This window comes from Vigna angularis, chromosome 9 (genome assembly GCF_016808095.1).
Source record: "Vigna angularis cultivar LongXiaoDou No.4 chromosome 9, ASM1680809v1, whole genome shotgun sequence".
NCBI lineage: Eukaryota > Viridiplantae > Streptophyta > Magnoliopsida > Fabales > Fabaceae > Vigna > Vigna angularis.
Genome location: NC_068978.1, coordinates 23111628 through 23127815, shown reverse-complemented (window position 1 = coordinate 23127815; position 16188 = coordinate 23111628). Strand labels below are relative to the sequence as shown.

Below are 16188 nucleotides of genomic sequence, written 5' to 3'. Positions count from 1 at the left end.
TTTTGGTATAAGTATTACTAAATAAGCCATCAAATGTTAACAAAATTTATAACACAATATTAAGTTCACAGTTGTGAAATACTTGTCTTGGTGATAGGTCGTCTATTTTGTGACGAAATTGTTTGACAGTTGTAGTCTCCTAGAATATTGACTGTTTTGTGCGACATCATCTTTTCGCAAGTGGAAAAACTGCACCAGAAGATATGTCGTGTTCTGTGACATCAAGTAATTCTGGTGAAAGACATGTTATTCTTTCCTATGCCCAACATTGTAACAAGATCATGCACCCTTCGATATTCTCTTGGTCAGCCCTAGTCCCATGATCAAGGGCGCGATACAAGTAGGAAAGCGTGGCAGATCCCCAACTATACTGTGAAACGTTCTGCAGGTCCGCCAATAGGGGAAGATACATCAAATGCACCATGCTTGCAGATGTATCTGGCATCATGACACTACCAATTATGATCAACATATACGCTCTAGCGTATTGTTCAATAACCTGTTCGGTTGCATCATGAGGCAATTGGCGAAAAGTGTTATTCAACCATGACAAATTGATTCTGTTGCCCCTTACACAATTCTCAGGAGGAACATCTCCTAGTAGTTGATGACAAAAAACTGTTAGTGAACCACTACTAATGCCAGTCACCACATGTCCTTCAATAGGAAGCCTCAGTTGTAATGCAACGTCTTCCAATGTAATCGTACTTTCACCAAGAGGCAAGTGGAAAGTATGAGTCTCGACTCTCCACCTCTCAACCAAAGCAGTGACTAGGTGGTGATTTATCTCCATACTTGATGCTTGCAAAATAGGGATAAACCCTGCTGCCTGTAGAATATTCTTTATTCTTTCATCAATTTCGTGGACATGCTTTGCTATCCAAATTGCATGTGTTCGAGGGCAAATGAGTCGTTCATTGCCTTCCCAAATAGAATTCACGATGTGTTTTTCTTGTAGACGTAGAAGGGTCATATCAACGGGAAGTTGACGGGCAGAAGTCATATTAAATTTTGTGGGTGAAAGTGGGTTATTAAAGCAATGAGAAAGGAGAAGTACTTTGGGTATTGGAACTCACAATTGAAATGGGTAGACAAGTGGGATATGAAAGCAAAGACAATGGTTAAGGGGTTTGGCTATTGGAACTGAGAACACCGTGGGAGAAATGAAATGCAACCTCCACCAATATATAAATATATAAGTTGAAGCATTGATGCCCAACAATCTTCAAATCACGTGAATGAGGAGGACATGGAAATGACAATTCATATAAGTTGTAATGAGTGCTCTTCAAAGAATCTTCAAACCTGCAAAAAAAAAAGAGAGACATGTGATTCAATAGTAGTAGCATTGAAGCATAAATCTGCACTAAATGTAGGCATGCAAATGAATAGGAAAGTTGAATAGCAAAGTTGAAGACCAAAGTTGAATAGCATTATTGGTGGTCAGTGGCAAATGTGGACAATGCATGTGTACAATCTCTTGTCACGTAACACATAATTGATGCATCCATAAATACCATTTACAAATTTCTAATGAATATTATTATATGTATGTAATCAATTTTTATGAATTATAAAAATATTATCCAATATTTAAGCATTTTATAAGAATTTAGAAAAATATTTTGAAATTGTAAAAACAATAAAAAAAGGATTTAAATAAAATAAATAAAAAAAGGGAAGTTGTGGGGGGAGGGGGGGAGGGGGGAGGGGGGAAGGGGGGGGGGGGGGGGGGGGGGGGGGGGGGTGGCACGACTTCAATAGGTGAACCCCACAACTTCCCTTTTTTTATTTTATTTTTTTAAAATTCTTTTGTATGGTTTATGTATTTTAAATTTTAATTATTTATAAACTATATTATTATTATAAATATATATTCTACGTTATTTATTTGTTAACAACAATTAAACAAATTATTTTGTCAATAGTGACTCGTGGAGAAAAGCTTTTATGAGAGGACACTGCAAAGCCAGTCACAGTGCTATATTCACAGTGATATATTATTGTTTAGTATTTCCTATTTTAGACCGTAACGTCCTCTCATATCATGAACGTTTAAACGCTCTATAAGAACTCCATTTTGCCATCCAAACTGCACGTCCAAGACCTCTCCTACTTCTCCAATCTTACAAACTCTTCCCAACATTTATTCAAATATGGCATCAGGAAACTTACCAGGATCTTCATCATCGCAGTTGATCGATGAACAACCTTTAATATTGGATAACGTTGATGACTTCAGCAGCGATGATGAATTAGACAACATACTTGAAGATGACAACAACGACGACGACCACATCACACAGTCATCTACACATGTCGTTCCAGAGTTGAATCAAGGTATGCAGTTCCAGTCAAAGGAGGAAACTATTCTTGCAATCAAACATTATCACATAACCAACGGTTACAAATACACCATCGTTGAATCCAAACCCAACATTTATGTTATTCGTTGTCTGGAATATCACAACGGTTTGTCAATGGCGTCTGAGGGCAGCTTATAGCAAAGTCCGTAAATATTGGGAAATCAAAAATATAGACGGACAACATTCGTGTTTCTCAACAATACTATCTCAAGATCATACAAATCTTGATAGTAGTCACATTGCCGCGATCATATCAAATTCAATCCGGACAAATCCATCCATTCCAATCAAGACTTTGATTGCAGATATTAAGGGTTGATTCGGATATTCTGTGTCATACAGAAAAGCTTGGATCGCTAAACAAAAGGCTCTTGCTATGGAGTTTGGAGACTGGGAGGACTCTTATAACCACATGCCGAGGTGGTTGCATGCCGTCAAGGAAGCAAACCCAGGTACAATTTTACAATGCACTGGTTCTCTGGTGCATATTGATGGACAAACCGACAATAATTGCTATATTATGGAAAGAGTTTTCTGGTCTTTCAGTCCTTGCATAGAAGGATTCAAATACTATAAACCCATTCTCCAAGTTGATGGTACATTTCTAACGGGTAAATATCATGGAACTTTGGTCACTGCCATAGGTCAAGATGGCAATAGAAATATTTTCCAATTGGCCTTTGCCATTGTAGAAGGCGAGACAAATGAGGCTTTGATATGGTTCTTTCAACTACTTCGAGAACATGTTTGCCATCAACAAAATATTTGCATCATCACTGACAGAGGAAAGGGTATACTATCCGCCTTAAGATCAGAAGAAGTTGGTTGGGAACAAGATGGTTTGAACTCTGTGTATTGCATACGTCATCTGGCATCCAACTTCAACAACAAATTCAAAAATCACGACCTCAAAAAACAATTCATCAATTTAGGTACTACTACAAACATTCTTCAAACACTTATATTTTTATAATTTTGTTAAGATTAAAAATGAATTTATTTATTTATTACATCATTACAGCTTACGAGGTCAAGCAACCAACTGTCACGGCAAAACTTGTTGCATTGAGAAACCAATACCCACAACAAGTTGAATGGATAGATAAAATCCCATTACAAAAATGGTCTCAGGCTTTTGATGGAGGGAGAAGATATGGACATATGACGACTAATCTTGCTGAGTGCACCAACTCCATTTTAAAGGGAGCACGTTCATTATCAATATGTGATCTCATCAAAACAACATTTGAGAGGACACAATCATGGTTTGTTGAACGCGGATTAAAGGAAAACTGTATGCTATAAGCAGGACACCAATTTCCTGAACAAATCGCCGACATCATTAGGAAAAATCAACAACAATCCGCATTTTGTCATGTTCATCGCTACAACCGTGAAAATTCTGAATTTGATGTTCAGGAAATTTCAACACCTCACCACTACCGTCCTGTTCCACTTTCCTACAAGGTCAGCCTAAATGAATGGTGGTGTGATTGTGGTCACTTCCAGGCTACTCGTCTCCCATGTCATCATGTCATTGCTGTTTGTGCATTTTCGCATATCCCACTAACCCAAGTAATCGATCCAGTGTACAGTCTTAACAACATTTTCAAGGCATACGAAGTGCAATTTCACCCAATCCAAAATCAAGATTATTGGTCTGCGTATACAGGTCCAAACTTCATACCAGATCCTAAAATGCGACGCAAGGCATCTGGAAGACCATCTACAAATAGGCTTCATAATGAAATGGATCAATCCAATCCAGATAAGCATAAAAAATGCTCTTACTGCCGCAACGAAGGTCATCATAGGGGAAATTGTCCCTTTCGTCATTAGTTTTTTCTTAATCTTACCCAATTGTAATCAAATCCATTATTGATATATTACTATTAATATTTCTTATTGCAAATATTTATTTTCTCTTCTTGTATAACACAACCAATACATAACATATGTAAAATGCAAAATCATTTTCTAAAACCAACCAAAAACACACTGGTAATCGATTACAAGTACATTGTAATCGATTACCAGAGTGGTTCTTGGATCACAAACACACTGGTAATCGATTACAGACGTGTCGTAATCGATTACCAATACGTTTTCTGCCTACTCATTTGAAGTCGTGCAGGGAGGTCACGATTTCACCACTCTGTAATCGATTACCAGTACATTATAATCGATTACAGGACCCCGAAGTCGTTTTTGGGGTGCACGACTTCACATGAACAGTGCGAAGTCGTGCAGGGGGCACGTCTTCTTCATTTGAAGTCGTTTTGACCCCCCACGACTTCACTTTGGGTCAAAATTTGCCCATTTTGGTAATATTGAAGGCATATTTGCCTACTTTGGTGCAAAAACCCCACCCAAGAGAAAACACTATTCTCAACGCAAGAATCACCTTCAAAACCTCCAAGCTACACTCTTCTCATTGAAGGGTTTCCAAGTACGTGAGGATTCTAATCATTACCACAGAATAGTCATCAAAATCTTATATTCTTGGGACAAAACCACCATGCACATGAAATATACCCTAGTTACTCTATACCGATTTCACAAACAAAGAGAAAACGTTTATCACAACACCATGACCCATGCAACGTATCAACATTCACTACCCTACCTACACATGATATTTTCCTAGCTACTCCCCTTACCTGGATTCAAAAGAACTTTGTTAACATCTTTGAAGGTGCTTCACGTCCAAGGAGATCTTCTTCCTCTCGTGGCAGCAGCCTACCCTCCTCCACACCTTAGTTTCTCCCTCACACTGCTGCCGCAAAGGTTTCCCTCCCCGGTCTCTTCTCCATAACAGATTTTTAAAACCCTAATTATCCTCAAGATATCACCCTTTTCTTGTTACTATTTCCGTTTAGATTTTACTCTATCTTTAATATCAGTAAGCTAATTCTCTCCACGTAAAACAGGTGCTTCACAGGTCCTAAACTATTATCTTCTTGGATTTCCCTTGCCAAGCCCAACACCCCAACCTGTAGCCCTCCAGCAGCCCAACCGCAATAGCCCACGTGAATTCCAGCCCTGCACAAGAACCCAACCCAAATCAAGTCAAGACCAATCAAAAATCAAGATGTTATGAAGACTTGTATTGATATAGAAAGCTTTTGTAATACTCTTAGAAATATGTATAGGACTTAGATTAGAAAAAGAAAGTGTTTTGCAAAATTACTGTAGCAAAACACTGTAGCTAATCGATTAACAAGGGTGGTTAATCGATTAGCGCTAATCGATTAGCAGAGGCGGTTAATCGATTAGCAAGGTGACCGTTTGAAAAACTAGCCGTTTTTGAGCCGTTGGACTATCCGTTGTTTTGTCTTTTAGTGACTAATCGATTAGCAACTTAAGTTAATCGATTAACACAGTAAGAAAGGCTGAAAACGAAAAATGGAAGAGCCTTTGGATGAGTCTATAAATAGACTCTCATTTCCTCTCAAGGGGAACAACCAGAGACACAGAAACTCTTCCCTTGTGCTCAAAATACTCAGAAATTCTTGAGACTTGTGTGTTCTTGTTCGGCTTGTGAAACTCTTGTCTGTGGAGCTGGTGAAGTGCTGCTACGGTGACAGAAGAAATAGCTGGTTCATCCTTGGTGTGTCTGAGGAGGTGTTCGGAAGAGAATCATCCTTCGTGAAGTATTCGGAGGAGGTGTTCATCCTTCGTGAAGTATTCGGAGGAGGTGTTCATCATTCATGAAGTATTCGGAGGAGGTGTTCATCCTTTGTGAAGACTCAAAGGAGGTGTAGTTTCATCTCTTGTGGTATCAAGAGAGGTGGTTTCTAAACTCTTACAAATTGTATCTTTGTGATTGTAGTTTGTAATTGTTTTGTGATTAGTGAATTGTTTATCTTGTTTTGAGATAAGCGACTGGACGTAGGATTGGTAAGATCCGAACCAGGATAAAATCATCTGTGCAAATTTCTCTCAACCTTACTCTTGCTTTATTTGTCTTTATTAATTGCTAAGTAAGTTTAATTGAGTAGAAATTAAAAGGCACACGGTAGTATTAAAAACCCTCTTGGTTTGTTATTCCACGCTAACCATTCCGCTACAGCCGATTCTGACAGTCAACATTTTTACAAAGACACGTGACATTTTTTTATTGGTTGGTTTGTAATATTTTAGTAAGAAGATGTATTTTGACGCGGAGGGTATTTTTTGAAAGGTTTTTGAGATTCTCTTCTTTATTTCGCGGTTTTATTTGATATTTCCTCTCTCTCCACCATTTTCATTTCTGTCTTCTTCGTCTTTCTCCACCATTTTCACTTTCTGTGGAGTATTGCTTTCATTCTTGCGGGTCTTTCTGTCCATCGAAAGAAATTTTGTCGTCGTGTGTTCCTGTTTTTGGGTTGGCAACATTTTTCTCTTCTTCGTCTCTCTCCACCATTTTCACTTTGTCTGGAGTAATGCTTTCATTCTCACGGAAGACATTTTTCACTTGAGTTGGAACTTGTACATGTTTTTTTGTATACAAAAGATGATGATTATAAATGTTGGGTAATATCTACTGATAATATATTATATGAATACAATTTTAATTTTGATCTAGTAACATACGTTTTCTCCTAGTGTTGTTCGACCATTGAAACCTTTATTTGGTTATGGGTACTAGTTACAAAAATTGATTCTGTAAATTACCTTGATAGACTTGAGTATTGGTGTCTAAAAAAAGATCCAATTCAATGGTGCCTAAAAAAGAATCACATCATACCTTAATTATACTATTATTTTACCTTGCATTATGAACCGTTTATAAAAAAACACCACATAAATAGCACTTTTTTAAATAAACACTATCAATGAATTTGGAAAACAATAACACTTATTTAAAAAAATGCTATCTATAACTACAGTAATATATAACGTTTTTAAAAAAAACGCTATCTATAATTATTTAATATTATTTTTTTAATTTATAATTTGAAAAGGACGTAGCGCTTTTTTAAAAACTAAACAGATAACGCTTCTTATGGTACGCGCTATCTATGAGTATTAAAAAATTCCCATTCCCGTTACTCCTTCAATTTGACGCACATCTTCTACTCCTTCAATTTCATCACTTATTCGCGCTACTCCTTCAATTTCACGCACATCTTCATCACTGCTTCATGCTTCTCCTCGGTTTCATCAGTGCGTTAGGGCTCCTTCTGCTCTATTTCATCAGTGTGTTAGGGCTCCTTCTCCTCTGTTTGATCAGGGCGTTAGGACGCCTTCTCCTCCGTTTCATCAGTGCGTTAGGACTCCTTCGGCGGTTCTCCTTCTATTAGTGCTGGCTCCCAAATCAATGAGTGTCTTCCCAACAGAGATATTCCCTATAGTACAAGGAATAGTGAAGCTTCCTAGATCTTTCAACTTGGGAGGTAGGAGCTTTTGTATGATAGCACTACAGTTTCCTTGAACTTCAATAGTTTCCTCTTCAATGTGTTTCCTCTTCCTCTTTTTTTTTTCTTTTCTTCTATCTCTTCTTCTTTTCTCTCACTGTCTTCTTTTTCCCTCTCATTTTCATCTTTTTCTTTTTCACTCAACCTCTTTTTCTTTTCTCTCTATTTTTCTCTCATCTAAAACTTTTCCACTTCTAATAACAACAACTTTGCATTCTTCTCTGGAGTTAGCTTTCATGTTACTCCCTAGATCATCCAGCTTTTGAATTATGTGACAAAGCTGTTTTTCTATCCTCTTGAATGCTGCTTGATTATTTTTATGATGAGAATCAGACACCTGCATTAACTGTTGAAGGGTGTCATCCATCTTAGCCATTCTTTATGAGAGGGAGGGTTGTTGCTGCCATTATTGTTGTCTGACAGCTTGTCCAAATTGATCTGATCCCATGTTAGAGTGAGATTTCCACTTGTGGTGGAAATCAACTTGTTCGTTTTGCATACTGCACACTAGACACAAAACCCTAGAACTCATTGTTAGCACAAAAACAAAAACAAATGACACAAAACACAAATTAAAAATAGGATAAAAATAAAAATAAAAATAAAGTCCAAGTTAATTAAGAATCACACAAATAGAATAGTTTAAACCGTGAGTCCCCGGCAACGGCGCCAAAAACTTGTTGATGGATTGGCAAGTGTACCAAATCACACAAGTAATATAAAATGGTAAGCCCAAGTATCATATCCCAGAAGTCTCTCGACACTAAATAGTTGTGTGATGACTCGATTAATTAAGACATAAATAAAACGAAATCATTGGTTTAAGATGCAAAAGACTGAAAATTAAATATGAATACAATTTGATCAATAGCAGAAGAGATCAATGATAAATGGATGTTGTTTGTAATGAGATGAATATGTTGTTGGGTTAGACTTCATCAAGTTCCCTCTCATGTATGTAAGAATTCTTCTTTATGCATTAATGTTAACGTCACTCACTAAATCATCAAATTCAACCCCAACTCTCTTATTCACACAACTAAACAAGAAAACATGATTCCAAACAAGTTTCTAAGTAGAAAAGGGTGTATTTAGTATCAAAATTATATCATAAATAACAATATTTTCAACCGTTAACCGTATGCAAAGTGTGGTTACTATACCAAAACCAGGATTTAATGGTCCTCCTAATTCATGAAAAGTCTTGTGGAAGGGACCAGGAAAAAAATTCCACGTGATTATTGTTTTACTCTCATGTAGCAACTCTTTTTTAATGAGCTAATTGTTCTTGATCTGTGTTGTTTTGCAATGTTATTCTTGATTAATTTTAATGGTTATTTGCTATAGTAGTATTTAATGGGATATTCAGTGGGAACATAATGTAGATCAGAAATTCCTCCTCTCACGTTCTCTGCACCCTGCAGCTTCTTTCTGCTTGCATTCTTTGGGTTAGTGTTACTTTTTCTATTTGCCATTGCTAGTTTATTATCATATTTTGTGTTTTCCTCATCATTAATTTGGATTCCTGGTACGACTGTTGCGGTCATACAAATTTGATACAACAAAATAATGCAGTATAGATACTAGGAAGTGACTCCTAGGTCGTTTCTCAAGGACCAATGTTTGTGGTTCAATCTCAGATCACACATGAAAAAAAAAGGGGTTTTATGGATTGTTTTGCAAGGAAAATTAAATTAATTAAAAGTGGAAAGTTAAAAACAATTAACAAAATTAAAAGCAGAAAAATCGAACGGTAAAAACCGAACGGTAATATAAAAGACCGAACGGTCAAATGTAAAGACCGAACGGTGCACATTGCACAGAAATGAGGTAATAACATTGAGACCGAACGGTCTCTGCAAAATGAAAGGAGCGAATGCTAAATACCGAGCGTCCTAACAAGAAGCAAGACATGGTTCTTTTAACAGGACCGATTGGTTTTGACAACAACGTGTCGAAGACCGATTGGTTCATCAAAAACCGAACGTTCAAGGTGGGGACGATCGGTTGCAGCAGTAAAACAGAAATACGCACAATAAAACCGACAGTAAAAGTAGCTTAAACAGTTAAGGGAAAAGGACGAACGGTATTAGGTGACCGAACGGTACAAAAGTATTGAATCATTAAGCTAAAGGTACCAAGACCAGAGCTAAACCAGAAAATAAAGAATCAACCGAACGGTTAAAGCAACAAGGTAAAGACCGAACGTCCATACTGTGACCGAACGGTAGAATTTAGCATAAATGAAGGAGCCGTTCGGTCTCTAACAGACCGAACGGTATGAACATTAAGACCGAGCGGTCTCTAAACAACAAGCACTAACGAACGGTTCTAAAGAGTGACCGAACGGTATGACACGCAAAGACAGTGAACATGCAGAATTCAAAATCAGCAGAAACGTAATTACAGGAACATTAAACTCGCATAATAAAGATATTAGTACGAACGTAAAAATTAAATTGCAAACAATCAAAATTGACAATTCGGTAACAGGTAATTAAATTACATTGTTCATTCAAATTAAAATTCATTACAATATAGAAAATTAAATTCGAACCGTACACCTCATATCGTTAAACGTCTACTGTGCCAACCACCTACTGTCCAGCCGTCTATCCACTGTTCCACTAATCTCCTTCACGGCCCTCTCTACCAAACTCCCTACATCACCCTCACTACGCCATTATTACATTTACTGAAATTAAAATCACTCTCTGAAGTTTTCTCACTACTGGAACAATTTAGAGCTATATGGAAGAGAGGAGCTCTCCCAGGCCGTCTGCCTCCTATTCTACTGGAACTCTCCTAGGCTTTTTCTACTCTACTCGAATGGAGGTACTGAGGAGAGGAAGACTCCCCCAAAAACCGTCTGCCCTCTTTGCTTCAATCTCCTTCTCTTATAGCCAATTTTTCTGTCCAGTTTTGAGTTCCGTTTTGTCTTCTAACAGCAAGAATTTCTTCTGCTTAACAACGTCCTCCGTGAGAAAATAAGGTGAGCGCCCCTCCATTTGCCAACTAATATTGTCCTCTTCTTCCTCTTTTATCCTGCACATTCTTTTTCATTGCTCACGGGTGCTTGTTCCTTCTCCGTTCCAATCAGCTGATCGTGATGCTGCCCACGTGAACTCCTCTATGGGTCTTGTTGCTGTTTTGGATGCTTGAAGCCATTTCCGTGACTGTTCCAGCCCTTCACGGCTCCTTCCCTTGCTGTCGGAACATTGCTTCTTTGCATGTGGCTGGTGGACGTAAAGATCGTGTAGATGATGGCTACTGGATGAAGTTGGTGGCCGGAGCATGGAGCAGGAGTTGGATCGTGGAGAACGATGCTTGCAGACCGTGAGCTGCAGCGTGAAGGTTTGTTGTTGCTGCACCAGCCGTGTGTGCCTCTTCATTCTGCCTCTCTTCAAACTCCAGCCATGACCGAGAAGGCTATGTGCGTGTGAAGTGCTGGACTGGAATCAAACGCTGCTGCTTCTGCTTCTTGCCATCTAGCCAATGAACCATGAACGGTAGCTGCTGTATTGGAGATAGCTGGACGGTCCCTTGCTGGATGCGTGCACATGTTCCGTGTAAATTGCAAGATTAAAAACAAAAGCTTGTGAAAGGAAACCGTATGGTGTTGCATCATCTCCAGCCAAACCATTTGCTTCTCTTTCTAAAAGTGTGGTGGTTCCCACCTTAATTCCAAAACATAATGCTTTTTCCAAATTCTGGTGTAAGAGATATAACCGTGTATGCATCCAGCTTATACCAATTTTAATTTTATCCATGGCCCCACTCTTTTGTTTTGTTGTCTCCCACCTTCTTCCAAGAATAGGAAATTCTCCATCTTGTCTTAGGAGCCGTGAGATGTCTCTCCCTTACGTGAAGTGTTGCCAAATTCCTTGGACAATTTCGTTTTTCTCCTTAGCAATAAAGGCGTAAGCTATTCCAATTTGTGTGGGTTAGCTTCATTCACGTGGCCCCTCCATGTCTTCACGTTTTTCCATTTTCTTTTATCAATTAAAACAAGTGTCATGTGATCCAAGACCGTATAATTCTTTTGATTGGTGGCCAACATTCTCTTCCAATTATTGAATATAAAATGAAATGCGCCCCTTTCTCCACGTCTAAGAAGTCTTATTCTTTGGATGAAGAACTTTGGATGGAAGCTGGCATTATATTTCTCGGTTCAAGATATACCAATTCCACTTCCATTTTTCAATTTCAACAAAGGCCATGTACTATTTCATTTGTGATTTTTACTCTCAAACAATTTGCTTGCTTCAAGAAGAAGTTAGTCCTTAATTTTATCCAATAATTTTCCTACAATTAATAATGCACATAATTAGTCTCAGATAATTCAAATTAATTAAAATCAGAATTTCTGGTCAATTTAAGCACAATTAGTAAAAATGGGGAAATACCGAACAATTAAGCACAATTCCCTGATTAATTCTAGCACAATAAACTAAGTGAAGTGAATAAAATATCGACTCATCAATTCCTTACTTGTCTTTTATAATGTAATTATTTTTGTTGGATTCTATTCATTCATGTGGGCCTTCATCTTCTGATTTAGCTTTTTATTGAGCTCGCCAACACTTGCATCAGCCCTTCTTAATCTCGTTCCAGCTTTCACTTTTATACTTGCTCTCATTTTCAGTTTTTTTTTTGTTTTTTTTTTCTATACTAATTGTGACTTTGTCTATTCAAATTATAAACATTAGGATTCTTGTTTCTACAAGAATTTTCTAAATTGAATGGTTGGTTTAGGATGGAAGAAGTACGGTGGAGGAACTCAAGCAACCAAGCTAAAGTGTTAGGAACAATATCATCAATTGCAGGAGCATTTGTTGTGATGCTGTAATTGTATTTTTCCAACTCTGATCTTCAACCATGCAGTGTGGAGTATTTGCCTTAATTGCTGTGAGGGATCCAACTGAATGGAAGCTCAACTTGGATATAGGGCTGATTGGCGTTCTATATCAGGTGGAAAATGAAAACCAACCACATGAAACTGAAACACTGAAATACATTTACATTTGTGTTTTTGCTTTAACTTTTATAAATGTTTAAGGTTGGTATGAAAAATATTTGTTATAGAAAGTTTAAGGTATGCTTAATATTGTGGATAGGCAATAGTTGCAACAATGATATGTTACCTACTATGCACATGGTGCGTCCTTAAAGCAGGTCCTCTATTTTGTTCTACGTTCAAACCTGTGGCAATCATTTTCACCGCTTTCATAGGTGCAATCTTTCTTGGAGATGATTTCAGTCTTGGAAGGTAAAATTTGAATGCTATAGATTAGAGAATCCCTTATCAACATGTAGATGCATGCCACCTGAATTTGTTTGGTGATAAAATTTTCTTATGAACTTTCTGTAGTTTGATTGGTACGTGGAAACTAATAATGTTGTAGTGGAAAATCTGAAATAGCTTAGTAGATGTAACTTTTGAACGAAATAATTAATTGCATACCTGATTTCTATGGATCAGTTGATACTTCGTGATACAATATATGCCTTCTTTTACTAGGTGTTTCGGTGTACATTTTCCTATGTGTCTCTGTTGCTCCTGGATGTCTGGAATGCTTGCATTTCTTCAATTGTTGTCCTTCATACTCGCCAAAGGAGGGGGAGGTACCTGCAAAGATACTCCGACGCTCAAGTCAGATATGAGTTATGGAGCTGAAGCTCAGAAGAGAGTAATTGGATACTGCTCTGAAGTATTATTCAGGATCTCTAGAGCATAAAGAGAACGTACCTAGACTTTTGTCCTGTCATTGTATTTATCAGCAAAATAAAAATAACCACCTTACCTACAAATGTGGCTAGTGACTTTGACAAATATCTTAACTGTCTAAAATATCTAAGATATTTATGTTATTACATAAATATCCTTACTACATAACATGCCCCCCAAGTCCGAGTTAACCGTTCTGTTTTATGAACGTGGTAACTATAGGACTTATGAGTTTGAGGGAGGTTGTGTTGGGGAGCGTGTTTGTAGTTGTCGTTTATGTGTGGATTGAATGTTTTAAATCAAGGATGACCGAGCAATTGCGTTTGATGAGCCAAAAAGAGGCCAAGACGAATGGTAAAAAGCTGGGTTGGCGAACGCTTAAGAAACAAAAGGTCGAACGTTCATGCACCTGGGTTCGTGAGGCCGAACGGCCAACTTCTTGAAGGCTCGAAAACATGGATTGACGAGCGCTTGTTGATGTGGATTGACGAGCGGTATTTGAACGCTCGTTGCAATGAATGTCGAGCGATATTTGGACGCTCGTTGACATGCATTGGCCGGCGCTTCTTGAACGCTTGTTGATATGAATTTGCGAGCGATGTTTGAACGCTCGTTGACATGCATTGGTGAGCGCTTCTTGAACGCTCGTTGATATGAATTTGCGAGTGATGTTGGGACGCTCGTTGTACTGAATTGGCGAGCACTTTTTGAACGCTCGAAAACATGGAATGTCCAGCGAAGTTTGGACGCTTGTTGACATTTGATTGTCGAGCGTTGAGGCCGAACGACGGACTAAGTGGACGCTCGTTGACAATTGAATGTCGAGCGTTGAGACCAAATGACGAACGCCTTCGATGTTGAACGACAGATTCTTTGAAAGTAGATGTTCTTGGGCGAACATAAGCTAGGCTATGGGGATGGTCCCCTAAGTTTGATTGTTTGGGTGTTCTGGGGCGAACATCTACCAGCGGGAGTGTGTCCCTTTGTTCGATGCACCTGGGTGTTCTAGGGCGAACATCGGCCAGCGGGAGTGTATCCCTTTATGCACGTGTTGTTCGATGCACCTGGGTGTTCTAGGGCGAACATCGGCCAGCGGGAGTGTATCCCTTTATGCACGTGGGTGTTCTTGGGCGAACATCTGCTGGGTTTAGAAGTGCTTCAGGATGATCGGCTTTCAAGTGTCCGCTTTTATGTACAAGATATGCTTATCTGCACTATAAGAAATAATATTAAGCATATAGGTGAGACCGTTTGGTCAAGTTGCAAACGTGGTGGTCGAACGTCCATTAGGCCGAATGCTGGACGCTTGTGTTGAAGTATGGTCGACCTGGAAAGTGGCGAACGGCAATGGGGAAGAATGGGAGCGGCGACATCAGTGAGGCAAAATGCTGGACGCTGTAGGCCACGGAAAGCCGAACGATTGAGGCGGGTTGGCCGAACGTCAGGGAGAGTGAGTGTTGGGCGCTTGAGGCCGAACTTCGATGATGGGCGAAGTGACGAACGCTTTAGGCCGAACGTCCGTGAAATCTAACGGCCGAACGATTGAGGCCTAGAGAACGAACGTTATTGACGCCGGATGGCTGATCATCAGCTGGGTCGAACGACTGTGGCGCTCGAATGATAGGACGCTCGTACACAGGCACTGTCGAGCATTCGAATCCGAAGGGCGAGGCCGAACGGCCGACTGTTTGACGTCGATGTCGAGCGAAGCGACGAACGCTGTAAGCCGAACGTCCGTGAGATTTAATGGACGAACGATTGGGCCCAAGAGAACGAACGTCGTTGGCGTCGAGTGGCCGAAGGTTGGAGCGCTCGTAGCCGTGAATTGTCGAGCTTCCTCGAAGCCGAAAGGCCGAACGTTTGAGTCCAGAGCAGTGACCACATGTGACGCCAAATGTTTGAAACCGAAGGGATTGTCGAGCGGTTGAACGTGAGGACGCTTTTGACACTCGACACATAGGTTGAACACGTGGACCGTTTGAACGCTCGTCACATGGCTTGTCGAGCGGTTTTTTGAACGCTCGTTGATATTGATTGTCGAGCGGTGACAGTGGCGCGAACGCTGAAGTGCTCATGTTGACGTATGGGCGAGCGGTAGAGACCCAGGATGAGCGAAATGTCGAACGGGAGTCAGAATGAATGCTGAAAAGCTTCATGCTGATTTTCAGAACGAACGTTATTAAGGACGCAGGCTGGACGATTGATGCTGCAAATTGTCGAAGGGCGGTGAGACCGAATGGCCCAACGATTGAGTGTTGAGATCATGCATGACCGAACGCTAAAGGCTGAATAGTAAAGGCCGAACGTCAATAAGAAAGGCCTAACGGTTCATGCCAATCTGCCGAACGTCGATGAGACGGATGGTCGAACGGTTGAGCCCAAGCGTCCGAATGTCGTTGAGAGGGGTGGCCAACATTAATGGTGTCGAAGGGACGAACGTTGGAGCGTGTAGCGGTCGTAACCAGAAGGCGAGGACGAACGGTCTTTTGTTTGAACGCTCGTCCACACTAAGTGTCGAGCGGTCGAATCCGAAGGCGAGGACGAACTGCTGATTGCTTGAACGCTCGTCTACAGGCATTGTCGAGCGTTCAAGTCCGAAGGTTGAGGACGCACGGTCGATTACTTGAACGCTCGTCCACAGGGATTGTCGAGCATTCGAGTCCAAAGGGCGAGGACGAACGGCTGATTGCTTGAA

At 39.7% G+C, this 16188-nt stretch overlaps 1 pseudogene; it reads left to right on the top strand.

The window, feature by feature from the left end:
* The first annotated feature begins 2156 nt into the window (after window positions 1–2156).
* On the top strand, window positions 2157–4205 carry LOC108322528 (uncharacterized; annotated as a pseudogene).
* Window positions 4206–16188: the final 11983 nt, after the last annotated feature.